Below are 8,003 nucleotides of genomic sequence, written 5' to 3' on the forward strand. Positions count from 1 at the left end.
GATTGACAGTAAGGCAGCTAAGGATTTTAAGTACTTATTGCTGTGAATATTTCTTAAACCTCTTGACAGACTCTGTATTTTGTTTGTGCAAAAATGCTTCAAGCTAGTGGTATAACTGTCAGAGCCCTGAGTCTCTCTTTAGATTATAGATCCACTTGCAATGGATATTAACAGACTGTTAATTTCCCTCCTGATGGAAGTTGAGCTGGATGATGGCAATTTTTCATAAACTTTGATTTTTCTAACATCTGTATTATACTTAATGGGGCACACACACTAGTACATCATGTTGCATTTTCTTTACAATATAATGTAACATCTGGTTAACTGAGTAACCGAACTTACAAAACTGCCATACCAAAATTAGTACTCGCCCTGTTTGTCATGGGGTCATCTTTGGGCCAGAAGTGACTGTATATATAATATGAGCTGCAAGGTAAAAGATAAGATGAATGAGAATCTGCTTTACATATCTTTTTGTTTCAGTGGTGCCTCTCTTGTTGCACCAAATGAAAAGCATTTCATTTAGTAACAGGGTATACTTCATTTCTGTATCTTTAGGGATCTTTCTCAAATGTCAGTATCCTTTGGTAGTGGTGCAAGAAATCTTAGAAGATTTATAAACTAAAGCACCAAAAACATCTGTCTCTAGCAGACGGTTCTAAACGATTCTTTCAATGCTATCTACCCCTGATGGGCAGAAACGTTCCTTCCCTCATTCCCACAGTATCAAATATCCTAAACCACTGTTCAGTCTTCTCTTCTGTGATTGAGCAGGCTGTCTCACTACCAGCATGTTTGGAATAGAATCTTGTTGATCACTTCTTCAAGAATGTTTTGAATGCAACAGAACACAATTCTTTCACATCTTCTCCAGCCACTTCCCACTGCAAGGCAAAGCTGGTGATTCAGAAAATGTTTGAAGGGAGCCATTCTGTAGGCTATGTGTGGATTGACGTAATTCATAGGTTCATAGTAGGCTATCTGCCCAAGGGCATTTATAAGCCTAGCCCATAGTTATGTGGCTTTCGCCACCCCTTTAGTTTGAATAAAAACTATGCCTATCATTTTGCTGTGCTGTGTAATTTATGCTTAAAGTTGTTTTTTTTTTAACCCAGGAAGGAAGATGGAACTTGGGGATCAATTCTGCATCTGTCCAAGTTTAACAGGTTTTCTAAAGTCTCACCTGGCCAGGTGTTGCTTTCCACAGTAACAAAAGTGTTCATCAGAGTAGAATGGCAACAATTGATTATGCTTCTTTGAGCTTGGTCCACAAGGAACAAGTCCCAGAATCTGGTCTGTTATGATCCTGTGTCTGTTAACAGATTTCATTCGAACAGTATGGCACGCTGGGCTAAAAATGAGGGATTTTTTATTGGCTTCCAGTAGCTCCAGCACATAGCAATTTTTACATTCTAAAGCAGTGTTGGCTGCTTTCTGTTAAATGAGACTTGGGGATTAAATCCAGTCAAAGCCATCCTGGGGAATGCTATTCGTGTGAACCAAGCCTGTGATGGGAATACTTCTCACTAGCTGGGGTGCTTCTGTGGGAAACCAGACAAGTTGTGGCCATAGAGCTCTATGGGAGTTCAAAATGAACACTGTAGTACTTTGGGAATTGCAGTGTTTTACTTCTTTTCCTATGATCTCTTGTCACAAAAGTGAGTACATATTCAAATCTGCAGCACCATGCTATGCAGTGCATCAAAAAATGAGGATTAACCAAATTTTGGTTACCACTGTTTTTAAAATGGAAAAGCTATGCGAGTGGTATACTGTCTTGTCATTTCAAGAGACTGTATTGGATCTACAGAATTCTTATGACTATTTGAATGATACTGTTGAATTTCTTAAATTTGAGATGAAGTTCTGTGATAAATTTTTAAGCTTTTTGGATAACAACTATCAATTACTGATCATGGATTACAAACTAGTGTATATAAAAAGGACGTCCAAGTCAACAAAATACCTTCATAAGAAAAGTATACACCCTAGAAGAACTTTTAAGAGTGTTTTGAAAAGCCAGTATTTAAGAGCTAGTAGGCTTAGTACAGAATTAGATGTATGTAATATATAGATGCAGGAAATGACTGCTAACTTTCTGGAGAAGGGATATAATATGGCTGAAATAGAGACAGCCAGAGATGATGATCTGGCCCTACGGGATTCTACAGCTAGACTTTATTTTTCCATGAGAGATGTTGACAGTACTGATACTATGGGCTGTAACAATAGACAACCACTTGGGTATCTTATGACATATAATAGGATGAGTAAAACAATTGAGAATGTCATAAGAAAGAATTGGTTTATATTGAAATCTATACCTGGCCATGAAAAATGGCTTTCAAATCAGCTCATGTTTACTTATCGTAATTGTAATAATTTGAAGCAACTTTTATGTTATAAAGATTTTTCTCTAAATAATACACAAAGAACTGAGCTTAAGAAAAAAAAGGTACCTTTCCATGTTACAATTGTACATGGTGCACTAGTATTAATCAGTGTCCGGAATTTATGCACCCCATGAGTGGTAGGACATATACTTTCCATTGTACAGCGACATGTAACGCATCTGAAATTGTATATCTTGCTACGTGTAAGAAATGTCCAAGTTTTTGTGTGGGAAAATCAGTCAGATGACTGAGAGAGAGAATTTTGGAGCATAGCTCTGAGATTCGTAGGAATGTACTCACTAACTCATTGGCTTGTCACATCTCTGTTGTGGGTCCTACTCATGAAGTTGATTTCAGGGTCATATCAATTATATATCCAGGTATTAGACGTGGAGATCATGTCAATAATGTAGATATGAAGGAATATGAATGGATAATGAGACATGAAGCAAGCAGAGATCCAGGTCTGAATAAACAAGTTACTTTAAAACCTGTTTTAAAGAATAAGCAAAAGAGAATTAGGAAAAAATGAGAATGGGATACTGTTCCTATTTCACATAATGTAGTTCCTATACCTTTAAGAACTGGCTGTTCACTTTAATTAATGGCTGTGTCATGTGTTAGTATAAATATTGGTTTTAATTTTCATTTTGTGTAAGACAGTGAGGAAGGATGCTTTGATATCCGAAAGCTTTGTCAGTTTTATTGCTATTGGTTTTGTTTTACTAATTTTGTTTTAATAAATTAGTCTGGCGTGACGGTTTGGAGAGAAATCTTTTTTTCCTCTGCTGCTGCATTTGGTTTTTCTCTCCGCTTTACCACTTGTTTCCACATTTTCTACTTGATTTCAAGAGAGTGCAGCAACACACAATATACAGTCCTTGTAAATTCTCTTGTTAGTTACAACTTCTAGCAGAGGCAGCTCCATGGTTTTCTCACAGGTGATCAAGTTGCATTCCTGCTGGGCAAAATCTGTGGTTGTGCAACACCTAGTGATGTGTGTTTCCTTTCCTCACTATTGTATGACTGGAACTATACTGCATTGGGGGAGCTTGCCTTCACATGGGGTGGATGCAGGGGGTCCTACTTCATTTAACTCTCATATTTACTTGTTTGCTTCCATCTTTCCTCAATCTTATGAGAAGTACTGTTTTTTTCTATTGATAATGCGTTAGTCTTTTGTAAGGGGTGCACTCTACTTATGGGGGAAGCTGTGTGAGGATTACTAGTGGTCAAAGGTAAGTTGCTTTGCCAGAGCAGTGCATTTAGAGCTCATCCCGGGGTTTTCCTTTGTTATCACATTAACTCTGTCAGAGTGGGATGTTTATATCCATTTCCTGTCTGGCTTCTGGGATTCAGGGAGTCATCCTCTGGAGCCAGAAATAAGCCCCATGTGATTCCGACTGAGTTTTCTCAACCCCCACAAAAGCTTAATTTCTTGATTACAAAGTCTTTGCAGTACTTATATTCTGAATGTTCAGTCAGCTTAATATTTGGAGTGTCAAGAGGAGGAATTCAAGTCTTGACAGTAAAGTGGCACTTACTCCACCTGTTCTGCAAAGTGAAAAAGTTTGTGTTTTTGATAACAGTTTCTGCCATTTTCTTGCTCAGAGAATAACACTAGAATGTCTTGCACAATTCAATGTTAAAGATTCACTTGGCTGTTTTTTGTCTCTTTATGAAGTCTTGGGCCAAAGTCAGTCTCAGATATGTCTGCATCAAAATTTTCATAAGAAATGAGTTTCATTTAGTATTCAGAGTGTTTGCTGCATGGAATATGAATTTTATACTGAAAGGAATTATTTTTTCCTTCCTTTTGAGCTGTGGAATTGTGCTACCTCAGTTTTCGGTCTTAAAAATACTTTTCTTAGTCAAAATTGTCACTGTAACAGTAAAACATTGTCAGCTGGGGAAATTTCAAAGTTACAAGTTCTTTGGACTGAGGAACATTTTCTGATCAGGATGGCTTCATAGTGACACTAAATCTCTTCCAAGTTTAGTTCCTGAGGTCACATTAATCTGTCTATTTCTACCCCTTTCTGGACAGACTAAAGCCAGGAAAGGCTCTTCTGGAAAAAAATCATTCTTTGCACAACCTTGCAATATTTTCAGCACACCTCTTTTTGACAAAGTGAGAAATGCTTTGTTTGCACTGCCAAAGGCAGAAAAGGCAAGCAAACTCATAAAGCAAATGTGGCTGCTTTGTTAGGGCATTTCTTTAGGTATTATTGTCATACATCTCAGTGACCTTGTCTATTGCCCAGTTTTACCAAGCAATATTCTTGAATAAATCTTCTAACATAACATTTTTGAGCTAAACGGAATCTGATCTGTTGCACCTGTGAGTCATTGCTGCACACTCATTTGAGGAGAGTCAAATTATTAAATCAGTTTTGAGGGTCTTCTGCATACATAGGAACCTGTCATAATCATAATTCCAGATCTCTGAAACCGTCTTAGTTAATGGGGAAGGGGGGATTGTACATGTGTACTTGTGTGTGTTGTGTGTGTGTGTGTGTGTGTGTGTGTGTGTGTATATATATATATATATATATATATATATATATATATATATATATATATACACACACATACATATATATATATATATATATATATATATATATATATATATATATATATATATATATATATATATATATATATATATATATATATATACACACACACACAATCTATGTATACACAAACATCCAATATTAAAAGGTGCACAAACCAACGTAAGGTGCACGGAACCGATAAATCCACAGATATCCAGGACTTCACACACTAAGAACCTAAACCAAATATTTATTGGGTTACATCAATCTTCAGTTAAATAAATCTTCACAATAGAGCAGTTTGGCTCATGGAAACAACTAAAAACAGCAGACCGGTTTCACCTACTAGCGTCATCTGTGTATACAGGTCAGTTCAACAGTTCCGAATAAATGTTCCAGCATTTAAAGCAACAGTAACCACTAATACATAATAATATTTAGAGCATTAAACGCTTAATAGCATTTGCATATTGCTAATGTAATCAAATAGCTGCCCTTCAATAATACATTTTTTCATTAGATAAACAATTTCAAACCACTTATATTCAGATTGCTTCATAAATTCATAGACATAGAAATAAAATAATGTATTTCATAAATACCCAAAAATTTGTAACTTACAGATATTCATTAACTCCTGGTTTAAACATATCACCTGAATTAACTATTTGTAATTTTTCTTTTTGATCCAAAATCCTGTGTTTAGATAAAGTGGAAAAGCCATCACCTAGTATAACATCAATACCCACAAAAGTAAAATGCACAGCAGTATGCTCCAACTGATGTTTGTAAAGAGCACTTGGTAATGCGTTCACAATTTAAATCACTAAAATGCTCCACACTGACAAACGGACATGTAAATGACCCATTCAGTGAAACATCTAGTCAGATGTCTAATAGAGAATACTTTAGATGTGACAGCAAAGTAAAATAAGGTAGCAGTTGTATAAAGTGTAGCTCCAGACCACATAAAATAAACCAAAAACTTTAATATTCAGTAAGCGCTTTCACCACTATCAGTGGCTTCCTCAGACCATATACGTATATGGTCTGAGGAAGCCACGGATAGTGGTGAAAGCACTTACCGAACATTACAATTTTCGGTTTATTTTGTGTGGTCTGGATCTATACTTTGTACAACTGCTACTATATTTTTCTTTGCTGTTACTTTTACCTGTTTGGTGGAACAGTTTACGTTTACCAGCTGGTTGTTTGCCTGTTTTTTGATACTTTAGATGTATTGATAGATGTAAATGACTTGGTTTTTGACACTACTTTACAGTAAAAATTACCACAATAAGTACTGCCATATATTAAATCTTGTTTTACCCCTGGTTTGTTGTGTTTACCTTTTTTAAACCATGATAGATGTTCTTCAGTATTTTTTCCCCATCAAAAACCAAAATTACAGAAATCTTCGAAACATTGAACATAAAATACATCTATTTTCAAAAGGAACTAATATTCATTAACTACCTCATGAATTTTAAAGGTATTGGCACCATATGTAGTTATCAGTCTTAACTCTACCTGAGAAATAACATTCTCTATATTCCCCCATTCGATTGCAACAACTTACTTCGAGACCCAAAAACCCGTTGTCGTGCCTGCCGAACATCAGTCTTATCCTATTTCCTTTTAATAAACCTATCCTCCATTTTTACAGCCTCACATTCAAATTCTTCCACTCAACTATATATACATCTAAGTCTCAAAAACTGTACTTTGGTCATATTTTTTGCTATATGATATGGATGACAACTGGTCGCCTCTAACAAGTTTTTAGTAAAATGTTTCCTGTATAAACTTGTAGAAATAGTGCCATCAATAAGCTTGGTAATGTTGAAGTCCAAAAATCTATATTAAGTAGATGTAATTTACCTACAAAATTTAAGCCAAAAGAATTAGAATTCAAATAACTCACAAAATCCTTCCATAGCTCCATGGAACCCACCCAAGTACAGCAACAGTCACCCAAATATTGACACCACATCTCCAGATATTCCTTATAGGAGTTCCAACCAGTATAAATTAGACCTACCTCCAAGTTGCCCATAAACAAATCTGCATAGATAGGAGCAAAAGTGTCCCCATTGCTGTTCCTTTAATTTGTAAATAGCATTCATCTTTAAAAAAAAGAAAATGTGTTCCAAAACCATAAAAAATGATGTTTATCAGAATATAATCCCGAATAGGTAAGACAATAATTAACTACTTGTATTCCACCTTAATGAGGGATACTTGTATATAAGGACTGTATATCCAACATAAATATGAATTGTTAGAAACTTGTACATCATTCATCAACAGCAAAACAACAGTTGTATCCTTAATGCGTGCTGTAACAAATTGCAATAAGGGTTTCAATTGGCTTTCTAAATACACCAATAAAGGTTTAGTTAAAGAACCAATTCCAGAGGCAATAGGTCTACCAGGCGGATTTTTAATAGATTTATGTATTTTGGGCAAAATGTAGAATTTTTGTGACTTCAGTTCATCCACTACTAATTATTGAAAAAATATCCTCAGAAATAACCCCACTTTTTGTTTTAGCCTCCATGAAAAAGTTAATATAATGTTTAAACGCAAACCACTAGATTAATAAGTAACCTGGAGTAAAAAGTACCATCACTTAATTGCCTCCTAACTTCATTTTCATAATCCACAGAGTCCCAAAGGACCATCTCTCCACCCTTTTTCTGCTTTTGCTGTCACTACTTGTTCATTTTTGGCTAAGCTTTTTAAAGCTGTCTTGTGTTTTTTTATGTAAATTACAACCATAATTTCTAAAAATAACATTTTGGTTCATATGCAGTTCACGTATTATGCATTGCTCAAACATTTTGACAACTGGGTGGTGTGGTGGTTGAAAGGTAGACTTTTTAAATTTGAAAGGAATTTCAGAAACACTCATTGCATGTTGCCTTTGATTATAAAATACTTTAAATTCAAAGTATGACAGAAACGTTTTATATCTGATACAATAGAATATAGAGAGAGAGAAAAAAGAGGGAACATACCGCCAAACCTTTTGAATAGTTCAATC

The sequence above is a fragment of the Protopterus annectens genome, chromosome 7.part1 (assembly GCF_019279795.1).
Source record: "Protopterus annectens isolate FY-2018-M chromosome 7.part1, PAN1.0, whole genome shotgun sequence".
Lineage (NCBI taxonomy): Eukaryota > Metazoa > Chordata > Ceratodontiformes > Protopteridae > Protopterus > Protopterus annectens.